Raw genomic sequence first — 15,725 nt, forward strand, 5'->3', positions numbered from 1 at the left:
CGGCAGGCAGGTGTGAAATCTGCCTTTCCTCCATTCAAGGAGGGCTTCTTACTGCCTGAACAGGCAGAAGGTGCAGGTACAAAAACTTGCTGCTCTTGTAGAGGATTGCCCTAAGAAAACTCACGCTTGCCTACACAACAGCATAAAAACAAACAGACCAAAAAAAGAAAGCCCTACATTTGCTTTCAGCAAGAAACTTCTGTGTATGCAAGGAAGGAGCCCTGCAGGGAGGGACTCTCCAGGGGGCACAAGCTGACCCTGCTACTGGAAAAACTTCCCGGTTCCCACATTTGGCAATCTAATGTACAAAGCCTGTGAGAAATGCCCAGTTTAAGTTTTACTGGTAACATAAGCAGTAGCAGAACAATGCAGGTACATATTCTACATAGCTGTAATGGCCACGTATGACTTTGCATTTGCTGAAGCCTAAAATAAGATACCCCACTCTTGTTCTCTTTTTTTGTTTCTTGCAGTTTACATAATTAGCAGTACGGATTTTCCAGAAATAACCTGAAAGTAAAAGTTCTTCCTGAAAAAAAAAAAGAAAAAAAGGAGCTGTTTATGCAAAGTATAGACCGGGTTCTTAATTGTAAGGATTTCCCTTACATAACTGAAGCCCATCATCCACTTTGTAATTATGATACTTCAACTAGAAGAATACAATTATTACAGAGTAAAATAATTAAAAGGAGCTGCCGTCAGTTATACACAGACCCAACCTTGCACCTTCTTTTAAACAGTCACACAGGTAGTTCAACCAACTATAACAAGAACAAGCATTGCTACAGATGAGTAAAAATTGAAAAATCTGGTCCAATACTGAGCACGCAATCCGACGGAAGCCTTCCTATCAGCCAGCTTTATGTAGTAATCTATGTGCCATTGCCATATAATGTCTGCACTGCAACCTTATTCATTCTGGACCATCGCCTACTGGCTGAGAGGTGGCCTTTAAAACCAGATGAGCCCATGTTATTTTAATGAACCCCTACTTTAACTAACGATCAAGCAGCTAGCCTAGGGATTGTATGCTGACAGACTTCCAGCATCAAAGTACAGCTCCTTTCATAAATTAGAGTAATTCTGTGGTATTAGTCTATCGTTTATGTATGTGCATGCAACATCCAGATTAAAACTTCTGAAAGTTGGAAATCGTTGAAATAAAAGTCTGCTAAGACTTTATTTTATCATTCCCACTCATGTTAAGCAGTACCTTACTATGCAGGCAACCACATTTGGCTTAACTTACATTCTTTTCATTAACAAAACAGTACTTAATCCAATGTCTTTTTTCTGTGAACCTCCCTTTTCAGGTGTATTATTTCTTTAAATCTAAAGCTCTTTTCAACTTCAAAGACCAACTTTTTACTACAAGCAATATAGAAGCAGTAAAATTCATCCTCTGCAATGCATCTTTGGTTTTCAAGTATATGAAGGCGAAATCTTTTTCATTTTACCTGCAAGGCATATTCTCTTATTCATGCTCTTTCATTATAATAGCAGTAACTTTAGAAAAGTATTAAAGTTAATTATAAACCATCTCTTACAAAATTTCATAGTCCTAAAAAAAAAACTTCCTCACTTTAAAAAAATGATGCCTCTCATTTTCTAACGTTATCAATCTCATACATACAGCAGCAATACTTTTTCATTGTGATCCATGCTGCTCACATACCAATTTACTGAACTCTTGACAGCATAAAACAAGCTTAACTGACCAAAAAGAAAAAAAAAAAAAAAAAAATACAGAGAATCACTGTTCACCATCACAACTGAGGAACCTCTTCAAGTCTTGGAAACACAGCATCAATGGAAGAATGAGGGAGAATTTGCTGCCCATACTTCTACAAATATTTTGGCTTAGAGGAATTACTGCCACTTTAAATGGAGATATGCCCCTACCATATTCAGAAATATGTGTTTAACGTAGTTATGAATATGAATCTCACTTCTACAGACATAAATTGCCTGCTAATTTAGAAACCTCTCTCCACTCCCCCGCTCGGTACCTGATGCTTTGCCATGCAGACTTACTGAAACACACGATGATGGTTTGCAGGGCATTCCTGTGGATGGGGACGGAAAGGTCGTTAGTGCTCCACTGCTTGTGCCCAGAGACACCTTCTAACAAAGCGGACACTTGGTTCCTACAACTTGTGTTACCTTGGTGTGATCAGGGGGGTGAAAGCCCTTCCAGACAGAGGCAAGAATGCCATTTCTGACACTCAAATACCTCCATGAAAATACTGCATCTTGCCTCGCTTGGCATGCTTCTGCTCGCGGGCAAGTGTGCTGCCAGAAAGAGTTAGAACTTCAAACAGCTTTACTCAACCCTTTCAAATAAAGTATCCTGGTTCATCATCTCACCACTAAAGCACGTCAGTCTCTGAGATGGTTTTCTGCCTTATTTTTGCCAGAAACTCATTAGAATATCACTGCAAGTACTTGTTTATTATCATTGCTCTGATGCTGAATTCACATTTTTACAGTGATCAATAAAAACTAAATCAGCTCACTACACACTCAGCCCACACATGAAGAAAATTAATTTAACAAGATCAAAGTGGTCTACCTTCTACTGCTGTAAAATCACAACCAGCCTGATGTTTTTTGCCTGTTATCTTTGAAGAATGATTGGAAATGAATAAAAAAATCATTCTGGAAGCATATACTGAAATTGCAGATACAAAATATAGATAGGAGGACACATGCAAGCAACCACATGGGAGACCTTTGCTTGAATTGGAACTGCATGGCAGGCCACAGCATCGGTGCTCTTGAAAAGCTGCACTACTGAGTGTGGCTGAACATGAAGCAGCATTTCTTCTGTTCCACCAAGATACATAAGGGCTCCTCTGCAACACTAAATATAAGCTTTTGAAAGGTAACAAAAAAAACTCCAAAATCACGCCAGTGAGTTAACATCTGAACTGCTTCCACACATTTCCCTCCAAATATACTAGGGGCACAAGCAGCAACAAAACTCCTGCGTTCAGCATTGAGCTATATGTGGCGTGTACTTGTGGTTCAGGTGACTACAGGCTCCAGCTCAGCTTTGGTAATGGCCACAGAGCTCAGGGTTACTTCAAAGCCCACTGTGGCCTAGAAGTCATTAAAGATGCTTTCAGCCTCTCAAAAGAGTGCAACGTGCAGCCCTCTCCTTGCTGAAAGCAGCAAGGGGCCAACTCAAACACCATCACCTCTCTGCAAGGTAAGCCCAGGTTCCATGCTCAGGATAAAACAAAATATAAAAGAGGGAGACCAAAAAAGAAGCAGTTGAGATGCTGTTTACAAAATTTTAAGTCAGTATCCTGAATATTTCAGGGCTTTGGAAGCCTACATTTTAGGGAAGAGAAAGTCCAGTTTACCTATGTAGGGTCTTCCAAGTATTCCTACTTGTGAACCATGCAAAGTCTGATCAGCATCCATTATTTTATTTAATACACTGCTACTGTTGCTAACAATGCTAATTTTAACATCACAAAAAGAGCAAATAGGTAGCAAATCTGCTTACAAAATAACAACAGCACTATTTACTAGTCAGGGTTGTTTTTTTCTGGTACGAACAAGATCTTCCACTAGGACATCTTCCCCACCAGCAGAAAGAGACAGCAAAGTAGCAGAAGAATGAAGCACTGGCGGTACAAGTCCAGGAGGCAGCACTGCCAGCTGCACTCCTGCTCCAACACCCAGCACCTACAGGCACTTGCCAAAGAAGCCCCATCTACCTCCTCCTTCTTCATGAACCGCTGCACTGTCCAAAAGAGTAAATAACTTTTAGTCTCGGATCAAAATGTGTATTAAAATCACCTCGTCTTATGTCTCCAAACTTTCACAGATTTGCAATGCAGTATTTCCTAACCTGCAGTATTTAAAAACTGTATTCGGAATTAAAGTACATGGGATCTCTTTTGAGGAAAAAAAATATTATTACATATGGACAACATACTTCATATTTCCTGGTCCCCAATAAACTGTATTAAATTCTGCCTGGAGAACAGAGTGCTATTTCAAGTTGTACAAAGCTCTAGCAGCATTCATTACATGAGGACCCACTTAAGATCATACTCTTGCAAGAGCACCCATATGCATTAGAGCCACAGGACAGCAGGTTTACCTTACTCACACTCCAGGATTGTAGTAGGTGCTCTGTTAAGAAAATGAAAGAAGTTACTATGTAGGTCAAGTGTGGAATTAAAAATTTAAAAAAAAAAAGGCTAATGTAGCTGTAATTGGCATAACCTTCCATGTGTAAATAGAGATCCTTCCAGGAAAATGCACTTCTAGTTCTGATTTGGCATGTGAAACATGACAGTACTGGGAAAAACACTTTCCTGCCAGTACAACTGGACCTCAGACAGGACCCTCACCCACACAGAAGTGTTGCGAAACCCCTCAATGCCCTAATAATATTCACTATTCATCAGCAGAACTTTTGGTTTACTAGGGTAAATGTATTTAAAGTCATTTCTAAACACACCAGCATTTGCTATTTTTTAGTTTTAAATATAAAAACTAGAACACAGACTTCCTTCCTATCCACCCTCATGCCCCCCCAAACACACATACACTAAAAATACATAAATAAAGGAAATGAAACTTCCCCATCAATGAAAATTGGGGGGCGGGGGGGAGGGGGAGAAGAGAAGAAGAGGGACTGGAGAACAAAGACCAAAATTACTTTTTTTTTTTTTTTAAGACAGAAGACTTCAGCCATTCTCAAGTTTTAAACTTGCTTCACAGCGTTGGGTACTTTTTTTGCACAGTCTGATGCTGAAATTATTTAGGATTTGACATTCACTTAAAAAGAAAGTACCTGATATAAATTCTGCACCTCAAATGGCCCCTGTCCTTTAAAAGTCCTGGTAAGCCTTGTTCTAGCCAGATGGCGTGAGCAAAAACCTCACCATCAGGGATCCTTTAAAAAGGAGGTGCTGATAATTTAACATTTAACTTACACCTACCTGTTTTGCTGGGGCAATCCTTCCCAATCTGTATTTTGCCAATCTTTACACTCCAGGGTTAGCTGGACTAAGTTTTAGTACCTAAATCTGAGTTTTTGCTTTTTACCGAATATGAGATTTTTTACAAATGGGGGGGGGGGGGGGGGGGGGTGGGAGTGGGTGGGGGGCAGAGGGGGGGAAGGAATCAAAAAAGACCATCTACAACAATCTTGTTTTGCTATAGTTGCAGTGAACTTTAAAATGAAGAGAAAAAAATGGCAAACAAAAACAAAATCTTGCAGCTCTGCACTTCAAGGACATATCACAATGCGGGCTCTATAAAAAAATCTTACCATGAGCAGTTGATGAGGGGAGAGAGGGGAAAGACAGAAACAATTTTCTTGCTGAACTAAACAGACAGGAGAAAATTTGTGACAAGACCCAGGATGGCTGCTTGAGACATTGGTGGGGTATGGAAACTCAGCACTTGTCACCGTGTGCATGGGACGTGACAACAGCCCACCTGAGCAGAGGACGGGAAGCTGAAGAGAAGCAATTTGTCTGAAATTCTAATAAAATTTAAACTGTAAATTGGAGAATGACAAACTAAAATGAAAATTTAAAAAAAAAAATCAACTACCTTTTGAATCTGCCTCATATCAGGATTTTGGGTCTTTCCAGAGCAAATCATCAGTCAATTATGAAAACTTAGGTGGGCTGTTTGTGTGCGACACATTACTCTTTGTTACGGAGTAAGCTGAAACCACAAGACTCATTTCACTCAGAGCCTCAAAATATACCTAACGCTCCAGGACTACTCCAAAACCCTTCAACACCCCCACTCTAATGCAAAGAGTTTAAACTTAAAAAAAAAAAAAAAACAAAACACTATGACACAGTAATAGGCCATATATTTAAGAGCATGTCCTGGGTTCCCCAAACCATTATCCTCTCAAGAAGAAAGTAACACAAATTATGTATTTTCCTTCAAGTTTCTGTGGCAGCAGGTTGTAGCCTGAGCACATTTTCCAGTTTTTCTCCATACAAATCAATGGCTTGGGGTTTTTTTCTGCTGCTGCTTTGAGCAGGTCCAGGTGAGCCCCCAACCCCACCATCATGGAGTGACACAGGCAAGCCAGAAAGAGAGAAAAGAAACTGCTATCAAAACACTATTCCTTCTGCCTGCAGAAACCAACATCCAACAAAAACCAGTGGCAATATGAGCTGCTGGCTGACTGTGTCACCCACTTTGTCCTCCCAGCCAGCCTGCACGTACAGTGGCAAGCAGCAAGGAGATGATGGTGCAAGAGCCCATTCTCAGCATTTCAGATCTAACAGGAGACACTTCCACAAGCTCCATAGTTAACTTGGTGCCTAAACGCATGCTGCTCAAAAGTAATTTCAGTGAATCTCTTAAATCTGTTTCGTTTCAAGCAAATAGTTGCTAAAGACAAAAAAAAAAAAAAACCAATAAAATTGTTGCTACTGTTCTTTGAACCAGGTTCAGACCTACTCTTTGAAGGAAGAGTTGCCTTTCTTAAAATATATTTGAATGTGCTATTTTAGTCTTTATCTTAGAAGGCCCAATTTCCCCTCACAGCCCTGCAACTGATTACAGTAATAGGTTTCTCAGAGATGGGCAAGTTAAGAAGAGGTTTTGTAACTTCACATACAGCAAAACTTATGGAATTTGCTACCTTCCTTTTTCTTTAGTTTTGAATGCAGCCCCTCAGTCCCTCCCCACTTACACACACGGTAACTCTACCCTTGTAAGCAGTGCCATGGAAGTCAGAGTGACCATTTGTGCTCCTCACCTTACGTAAATAACCACGGGTGTGGCAGCTACTCCAGGCAGAATTCATACGTGCACTTGAAGATGCTTTTGCCTACTTCTCTCAGGTGGAGGGCAGGCAAAAGGATCCGTTAATTTCAGGGACAGGAAAAATTGTAGTTCTGATGATAATTTTTTATTGGAACTATGCAGCTCTCAAAAGAATGCAAGGGGAGGAAACAAATTGTTTCCACATCAACCATTATTTTGTGCCTGTCAAACACTGCTTTTTTTAAAAAAACCAAAAAACAAACAGATATTTCTAAGGAAGCTGAAATGAAACTGCTTTATCTCACAGTTATTATGACATATTAAGGAGGCACAACGTAGGGCCCTTCTTTTTTACACTGTTCCATTACAGTATTGCCAAAGGGAAAGAAGGGCCTTCTCAAACACTGAGTAAGTTGGCTGAGTAAGTTGTTAGGTGACATATTCCCCACTTGATTAGAACAAACAAAAAAATAAGATGAAAATATTCACAGCAAAATATTAACTTACTGTTTTAAGGAACCTACAGTACTTTACAGAACTGCTTTTCTTATACTTTTCTCATACTCCCTGCCAGATGCCAAGTTATGAGCCCAGTTTATAATTGCAAGCCTCACTGTATCACCTGAAGAATTAAAATGGCCAGAAGAAGAGAAGCAACAGAATTTTGCGTTTAAAATCTAGGCATTCCTTTTTTCTATCTAGGCTAGTTGAGCACTACCCAGAAGCAAAACAAACCTAAAACAAGGACTTGCTTTATGGTCTTAATGAATACTGGAGGATTTTCAATAGGCAGATCATCATTATTATGATACAGGTTGAGAAAATGAAATGGCTTAGGCATGGAGACTTTTTCAGTCTATCGAAATACAACATGAGTCAATGTTAGGTAGAGAGGTTAGTCATGCTGTGGTTTATTTACACTCATGTTGGCCCATGATACTAGACACTGGAGGCAGGATGCCTGCCTAGCTACCTGTGTCCTCATCCCTCTTCCCCAGGGAGGGATGCCAACAGCAGAACATACACTGACACAGCAGCGTGATTAAGCTCCAGTGTTCATATCACCAAAAGGCCAGTTCTCCAGTTCACACTCAGGCCAAGTTTTACAGTGAAGTGCATTTGAGATTTTTTTAGCTTTTCAAGATACACAGGTTGAGTTTTTTTAGCTTTTCAAGATACACAGGTTTGACCACCATACCACATGCTGCTCAGGTCCTCACTGAGATCTCCAACTTCAGAAACACAAGCTGTTCATCAATGGTAGAACAGATTGTTCTAGAGCATTCATTTGCACCAAAACCTTTTGAGTAGGCTATACTTAAGCCTTTAATTTTTCCAAAGATTATCAGAGTATCCTCTACAGTAGAAAGAAAAATGACACATTTACTTCATATGAAAAATCACTTAACTAAATTCTAAAAAAAAAGTCTTTATTTGTTTTATGCAAAGCTGCATAGTATGCATGCAGAGAGCAAGCATGGAACATAGAGCCCTTCCATTGTTATATGTGTGCCTTGGATAACACTTAGAAAAAAGGTAAGATACCAACCAGGGCATATTAAATTCCATCACTTCAATGGACAATAAAGCGAAATGGGTTATTTCTAGATAGATGCACCTTATTAATGCAATGGCTCCATTCTGATCCAACCGAACATCCAAGACCATGAAGCAGATAAGCGATGACAGCGTACAGCTGCATGTACCGCATGCAGGAACTACTCATGCACACACTGACATTGCAACGTTGGGTCACTTCATCATGACACTATACCCTGAGTGAGGGCAGCAGACATATCCCTGGTCCCCAGGGGAGCTCTGTGGGCCAGAGGCCCAAGCAGGATGTGTACTGACAGCAGAGTGGCCATGCCGAGGAGCCAGGCCAACCCTGCCAGGTGAACTCTCTCCTCTTCCCATACCCACAGTAAAATTGTAGCTACCAACGGCATAAAACTCCCCCCTCAGTGCTTAAAACATTAATCATGCAGTTAAACACAGTATTTTCCATAAATATTTAAGCTATGGGTCATCCTATATATTTTGCTGCCATCATGTCAGTCTGTAAGAATGTATGAATCTCACCTGTAACTATCTGAATGAGGACCAGCACTGATGCACAAGGACAGCAAGTGCAGGTCAGATTTTACTGGACGAAAGCAATAACCTGGCTAGGTTTACATCTCGAACAGTCAAGCCCGGTTAGTTGACAGGCAGACGTGAAAACCACTCTGTAAAGTCAGCAGAAGGATGAATAGGCATCATCCATTTATTAACTGGTTAACTGCCGATTAATGTCACTTGCAAATCGCCTCTCCGGTATTTAAATACCTGGCTAAGAGTTTTTGTTCCTTAGCACTCCGTAATTTTGACGGGCCAGACAGCCGGAGCGCCTCGCCAGCGCCCAGCCCGCCGAGCGCTCCTCTCCCGCAGGAATGGAGGGAGAAATCCCCATTCCTCCGAAACGAGCTCGCCCCACGCGGTGCCGCCCGGGAAGGGCTCCACAGCAGAGCCCCGGGACCGCTCCGCTCCCAACACTGATACCGAGACGGCACCGAGCGCGCTGCGGGACGAAGGACGGGAGGAGTAGCGCTTGGGTCGCCCACTCGTGTCAGGGGCCGTGACGGGCAGCGCGGCTCGGGAGAACTTCCGCGGCGAGCTCCGCCGAGCCGCCCTTCCCCGCCTCTGCTCCCGGCACGGCGCGGCGGCGCCCGGGACTCGCAGCAGCGCCGCGGTGGGGGCGCCCCGCGCCGGCCCCGCCGCCCGCCCGGCCCGGGCAGGTACCGGGCAGCGCCCCCCGCCCGCCCGCGCCCGGACGGGCAGGAGGCGGCGGCGGCAGCCGGCAGGGCCTCGGCGCTGCAGACCGAAAGTCAACTGCGAGCTGCAAACTTTTTTCTCCCTCCTCCCCCACCCCCCCTTTTTTTTTTTCCCTTCTCTCCTTCCAGCGCAGCCCCGGCTCCTGCAAAAACGAAACTTGCGAAGCGTTGCCCCTACCTGGCGCGAAGTCTGCAACAAGTGCAGACGGGCGGGGGAGGGGGGCGGGCGCGGGGCTCGTGGCGGTGTCGGCGAGCGGGAGCAAATCGCGATATTAATTTATTACGGAGCTGCCCCGGGCTCGGTCCTACTTCACTTACAGTACGGCGCCCATCCTGTAAACAAATATCGCTCCGCCAGGAAACGCACTCCCCCAGCCCGGCCCGGCGCGGCCCCGCTGCCCGGCACCCACCCCGGCGGCGGCGGCGGCGGCACATGGAGCGGAGCGGGGCGGGGGCCCCGCGCCGGGGGAGGCTCCGGGCACCGGCACTTACCTCCGGCACGGCCTCCCCCGCCCGCCGAGCTGCCGAGTCCGTGATGCAAAAAGAAAGAAAGAAAAAAAAAAAAAAGAAAAAGAAAAAAATCCCCGGTGTCAGCAAATCGCTGTCAAATAATTTCCTTGCAGCAGGGAGCCGGGAAAAGCAGAAGCAGGAGGGGGAGGAGGCTGCGGGAGGCGGCGGGATCCCTCCGCCGCGATGGGTCTGGCCCCGGGTAGCGAAGCAGGAAGTAAGGTGTCGGTGGCGCCGCGGCCGCCCGGCCCCGCGGCGGGGCGAGGGGCGCCCGCCGCCCCCGGGGGCCCGCCCGCCGCCGGCCGTGCGCCGCCGCCGCCGCCTCCCTCCGTCTCTCCCTCCCTCCCGCTCCGCCGCGCCGCGGTCTGGCCGGCAGCCCCTCCTCTCAGGGCGGTGAGCGCAGCGCAGGTGCCGGGGCCACTGGCGGCGACCTGTCAGCGGCTCCCGCCGGGTCGGCGGGGTGCGGGCGAGGGGCTGCCGCGGGATCCCGCCGCATGCCGCAGGGCGGTGGAGCCGGGCACCGCTCCCGCTCCCCCCGGGCGGCGGCGCCGGGGGACGACACCGCGCCAGCCCTGGGGCCGAGGGGGTCCCGCTGCCGAGGGGCTGGGATGCAGGGGATGCTCCCCTGGCGCCGGGGTGTCATGCGGAGAGGGGCAGCCGTGTCGGGCCGGGGGCTGCAGGCGCTGTGGCCCGGCCTCCTTCAGCCCCGGGGTGCCGGAGGGGGAAAGTGGCCGCGGTAAAGGCGGGCTGTCTCACCCGGGAGCTCTCCTGCCCTGAGCGGGGAAGGGCTGCTGCGCCTGCCGTGGCCGCCTCCGGCTCCAGGGCGGCTCCTCCGCTTTGGGTTAATTTAGAAGTTAATTCTCTAATACAGCGAGCAATGTAGGAACTTGCTCCTGTGGTCACTGATCTTTGCCATTGGTCGTCCTAAATGATTTTTTTTTTTAAAGTCTACAGAAACATTTTGGTGAAATACCTCATCGGTCCTTCTTTCCTTGGGCTCGGCATTTGCATTAGATTGCACCAAAATGCTCCTTCGCAGGGAAGGATTTTACATCTTGGGGACAGATATGTGATGCATACAGCTTATGCAGTGCTCCGTTTAAGCTCACAGACAATGACAGACTGTAAGAAACCATCGCTGGGAAGAGAGAAACTGAAACGGGGATGGTTATAGGCCTACTTCTGCCTTCAAAGAGGGAAAAAAACCCCAACAGACAAAACTCTCAAGGGTTATAACTGGAACAGAAAAAGGTCTTTGGTGTTAGCATTTGTGATTCAGCCTTACATGATAATGGTTACCAGCAGCCTCATTTTCTTTTTATGGTCATCCTGGTTTCCCGGTTGCATGACACTTCCATTGGCCCACTGTTCTTAATAATTTAACCTTTTATGAAATTGTTTTGATTTACAGTGTAGATTAGAGTAAGAGTGAAAAAGTATGATATCACCCCTTGGCTATTAAATTTCTTTGAACTATACACAAATGTGAGAAAGGTTTGTTTTCTTCCTCGCCAGCTACTAATTTTCTAATTTTATTTTTACTTAACTGAAGAATACCATTCAGATGTAAGTTCTCTGTGCTGAGCTATGCAAAATCTATGCTGAATTTTGGATTCAGTGGTTGGCTTGTTTGCTTGCTGGAGTCCTAAGTCATATAAACTATGATGAAAATAGAATTAAAACCACAACTCAACATGTGCTTTGCCTCTGTTTTTTTGTGTCTAGTCTGGAACCCAGAATAGCCCATATTACTTGTGATTTCCAAAATGACCTCTGAAAATAAGCAATGGAATTTAACAGTCTTTCTAGGTTTGTCTCAGCATCTCTACTTGTCCAATTAATCAATGCAAGCAAATCTCTGTTGAATCAGCTAGGTGTTATTTGATTTAGCTGAAACACAAGGGTTTTTGGTATAACTCAAAATAGAAGCAAATGTCTAATTTAAATTGGAACAAAGAATCATTAGCTCAGTTTGTTAAGAGTATGGTGCTAGTAAGGCCAACATTGTGTCTTTGCCTCCAGTATGGGCCATTCACTTAAGAGTTGGACTTGATGATCCTTGTGGGTCCCCTCCAACCCAGAATATTCTGTGATTACCAAGAAGCCTTCTGACATGCTATAAATTGGACCCATTTTACTCTGCCATATCAAGTTTAACTACACAAAACTCTTAGCTCTGGACAACATTTCCATAAAATTGTGTGGGCTGGCTATAGCCAGACTGCATTCTTTGTGTTTATCCTGCCAGTTATGAGTTGGTCTCCATCAAAAGCACAAAACCTTAATTTGTGATCTCAGTTTTCCTGATCCTCCTTCTAATCTTTTAAGGATTTGAGTATCAAGCTTCCACTTTTGAATAAAAAAATCAGACTGTGATTTACAGTATTCAACCTCAGAATAATTCTATGGGCTTGTCATGGTGTTGTTCAACAAGGATTTGTCAGGGATACCTGGCGAGTTGGTGAGCTGGGAGCCCTCAAGCCGGGGTGAGGTCCCGGCCGGCCCAGCCGCCCGCTTGCTGCTGTCAGAAGAGGGAGACCTTGCCCTCTCTTCCCTGCCCGCCGAGCTGGCTCAGCTCGCCAAGGCAGAACACTATTCCCTCTCTGGGCTAAGTTCCTGCCATTTTGGCGAGCTTCCTGGGAGATCAGCACAGGGGGAGCTGGGGGCCGTGGGGTGGGAAGGGCCAAGGGGGAGCCCTGCAGCAAGTTGGCACGGTGGCTCAGCTGCCTTCGAAACCCCCCAGTGCTTAGGAGCAACACAAAAGCAGCAAATGTCTTACAGTAACTGCCATCACTCTGTCACAGTCTTGTTAGCAATTAATGCATTTTAATTTTTTTCTAAGCGGGGCTGTTTCAGAAATGAAAGAATTACAGAAGTTTAGAAGTGACAGAGGTCTCTGATCATCCTCGTGGTTCATTCCTTTCTGGCACAGAATTGCTGTGTCATTATTTTCCCAAATGCCTTAGTTTTTATTAGAAGGCTTTGCCTTGAATTTGTAGGCTTTCCAAGAAAGACAATGCTGAAGAAAACATACTGTAGCTGTGGTAGGAGGCAACATACTTTTGTTCAATAACTAGAGTCATTAAAATAAAACCACTTCAGACACCTTAAAAAAAATCACATCTATGCAAGTATCTTACTGGTCAAGGTCACAGCAGCCAAAATACAGGTGTTCATCCAGTTTATTGGTTTTAGATGCCTCTTCCCAGGTGGAATTTTGAATTGTGGATGTTATCCTTAAAAAAAAAAATAATAATCAGACTGTAATTATCTGAGTTCATTGAACAAGACTAATGACAGGCTTAGATTTGTTTCAAGGGGGAGCTTTTGAGCCATAAATTGTACTGATGGATTTCAGTTTAAAAGCAAGTTCAGTTTCAGAATGTGACATTCGATATAATGTGGACTTTATATTTGTAATTGAGATTATGGCCTTATTTTCCAGAAAAAATAAAAGCCATTATGGAAATTTCAAGAGATGACAAATCTGCCCTTTGGTACCTGTTGTTTTGGTGTAATTACTGATCCACTCCATGGTTAAATGCTTGACCTTGATTTTTGTTTTCAATTTGTGGGTTTCCCAGCATGAAGTTGCTGGTTCTTTCCTTTCTAAATCAGGTTAGTATCATGTGAATGTCTTGGATTTAGTCAGTCATTTGTCTCTTTCCTTTTAGATGTATAAGACACACTGGAGTCCTACAGGAGAGACACTGGTAGAATAGTTTTAAAAAGCCAAACGCATGTTTTCTGTGATAATATTCCCTGTGCATCAAAAGAGAAGTAGACACAGCTTCCCACAACCTGAGCACACACACAAAAAATACATTCTTATTGGCAATGGGCTTGCTCAGAGAACAACAAATGCATAATTCCACGTTGTCCCTGGAAACATTACCTCTGCTTTGTTTCAAGGTAATGTTAACAACCCTGCTCTTGCCTTGGTGCTCTTGCCTTTCATGTACGTTAGGGTGTGGTGTTTCTCCCTCTTAGGTCCTGTCATCAGAAGGCTCATGACATGGAGAGCTTCCAGGATAAAATAGCTTACCCTCTTCAGTGTCACTTCTGACTCCATCCATTGCAAGTCAGAAAAAATGGCCAAGGGTTGAAATGGAGCTGAATAATTTTTAGTAGAAAAGCATCAGGACCCCAGCTACTGCAAACTACCGTGTATATCCCTTTGTCTACTTCCACCACTCAGGTGAGAAGCAGGCCTGTGTCAGAAGAGCAAAAACCCAGCCTTGCTGGTCCAAGTTGCCTCTTGTCCAGTGAAGTGGCTGCTCTGATTCCAGATATGAGGCAAAGTCATGTATTTCACTGGCAGCCTAATATGATCTCAGACCATGCTGCTGCCATTTGAAAACTAATCCTGGAAGTAAGAGTTTTTAATTTTTTTTTTCTTTCAGCCAGATTGGTTTGCTGATTGCAGAGCATAAGGAATGGTGCAGGAAATGTGCCAAGGAGGGGAGAGGATGAAAGCATGCTGCTTTCATTCAGACTGCTGGTGAAAGCCCTGCTCATAGGGCCCCTCACGACAAGAAAAAAATTGAGGTGCTGGAGCATGTCCAGAGAAGGGCAACAGAGCTGGTGAAGGGTCTGGAGCACAAGTGTTATGAGCAGTAACTGAGGGAACTGGGGTCGTTTAGCCTGGAGAAAAGGAGTCTCAAGGGAGACCTCACCGCTGTCCACAACTACTGGAAAGGAGGCTGTAGCAGGGTGGGGGGGGGTGGTCTCTTTACTCAATTAACAAGCAATGGAACTAGAAGAAATGGCCTCAAGTTGCACCAAGAGAGGTTTAGAATGGGTATTAGGAGAAATTTCTTTATGGAAAGTGTAGTCAAGCATTAGAACAGGTTGCTCAGGGAAGTGGTGGAGTTACCATCCCTGGAGGGATTTAAAAGATGTGCAAGATTTGTTGCTAAGGGAGAGTGGTGGATTTGGTAGTATTAGGTTAATGGTTGAATTCAATGATCTTTTACAACCTGAATGATGCTATGAATCTTTCCATGAATGCTAAAACAAAAGTGAATTGTGATGGCTAAGGTCCTGCTATCCCTTATGCAAGTTACTGCCTCCGGCTACATGGGTTTGCCTCCTGTTTGCACCCCATGCTGACACTACTTCCCCGTGAGCCAGATCACCTCCCAGTGCTGGCAGAAATGTCCTGTCATTTTTTCCCAAAGATAGCTTCACTGAGACAGCCAGACAAGCAATAGAAATGGAGGCAGGACTGTGTGCCTAAAAATGGGATTTACAGCCACACCACTTTAAATTGCCTCTAATTGTCTCAAAGCCACAGCTGCTATCTCTTCTGACAGATAAGGTGCTCTCTAAGAAGGTCAGTCCAGGTAGTGGACAAAAACAAAAGGAAAACTGAAGCTGCACAGCTGTTTGCACTGCAGTCAGCTCTGGAAATCCACAAGCACTAGTTTTCTATCAACATCAACCTCAGGAACATTTTAGCAAAGCTTACAGTTGCCCATCTTTAAGTCAGTCACTGAGCTATTGAGGTGCTCCTTCAGCACAACCTGCAGTAGCTGCTGCACCCCTGGGGCTCTGGCCCAATGCTGGTGGAGCCAGGTGCTGCTGGATGAGGGATCCTCCTGGCAGCTCTTGGTGGGACATGGCTGTGACCTTTCTGCA

The 15,725-nt window shown here is 44.8% G+C and overlaps 1 protein-coding gene and 1 long non-coding RNA gene across 5 annotated transcripts in view; one reads left to right on the plus strand and one right to left on the minus strand.

Moving 5' to 3' along the window:
• Positions 1-10,226, minus strand: part of TRERF1 (transcriptional regulating factor 1) — a 99,872-nt gene extending 89,646 nt beyond the window's left edge. For 2 of the 4 annotated variants that reach the window (XM_053973214.1, XM_053973213.1), the window contains exon 1: positions 10,071-10,226. The gene's annotated coding sequence lies outside the window, so the exon portion shown is untranslated. The remainder of the gene's footprint in view (positions 1-10,070) is intronic. The other 2 variants (XM_053973216.1, XM_053973215.1) reach the window with 1 other exon arrangement.
• Positions 10,227-10,392: 166 nt separating this feature from the next.
• LOC128805310 (uncharacterized) lies at positions 10,393-11,778 on the plus strand. Its single transcript, XR_008436375.1, has 2 exons — positions 10,393-10,478; positions 11,033-11,778. It is a non-coding gene; the product is annotated as an uncharacterized LOC128805310 (long non-coding RNA).
• Positions 11,779-15,725: the final 3,947 nt, after the last annotated feature.

Source organism: Vidua macroura, chromosome 3 (assembly GCF_024509145.1).
Source record: "Vidua macroura isolate BioBank_ID:100142 chromosome 3, ASM2450914v1, whole genome shotgun sequence".
Classification (NCBI taxonomy): Eukaryota; Metazoa; Chordata; class Aves; order Passeriformes; family Viduidae; genus Vidua; species Vidua macroura.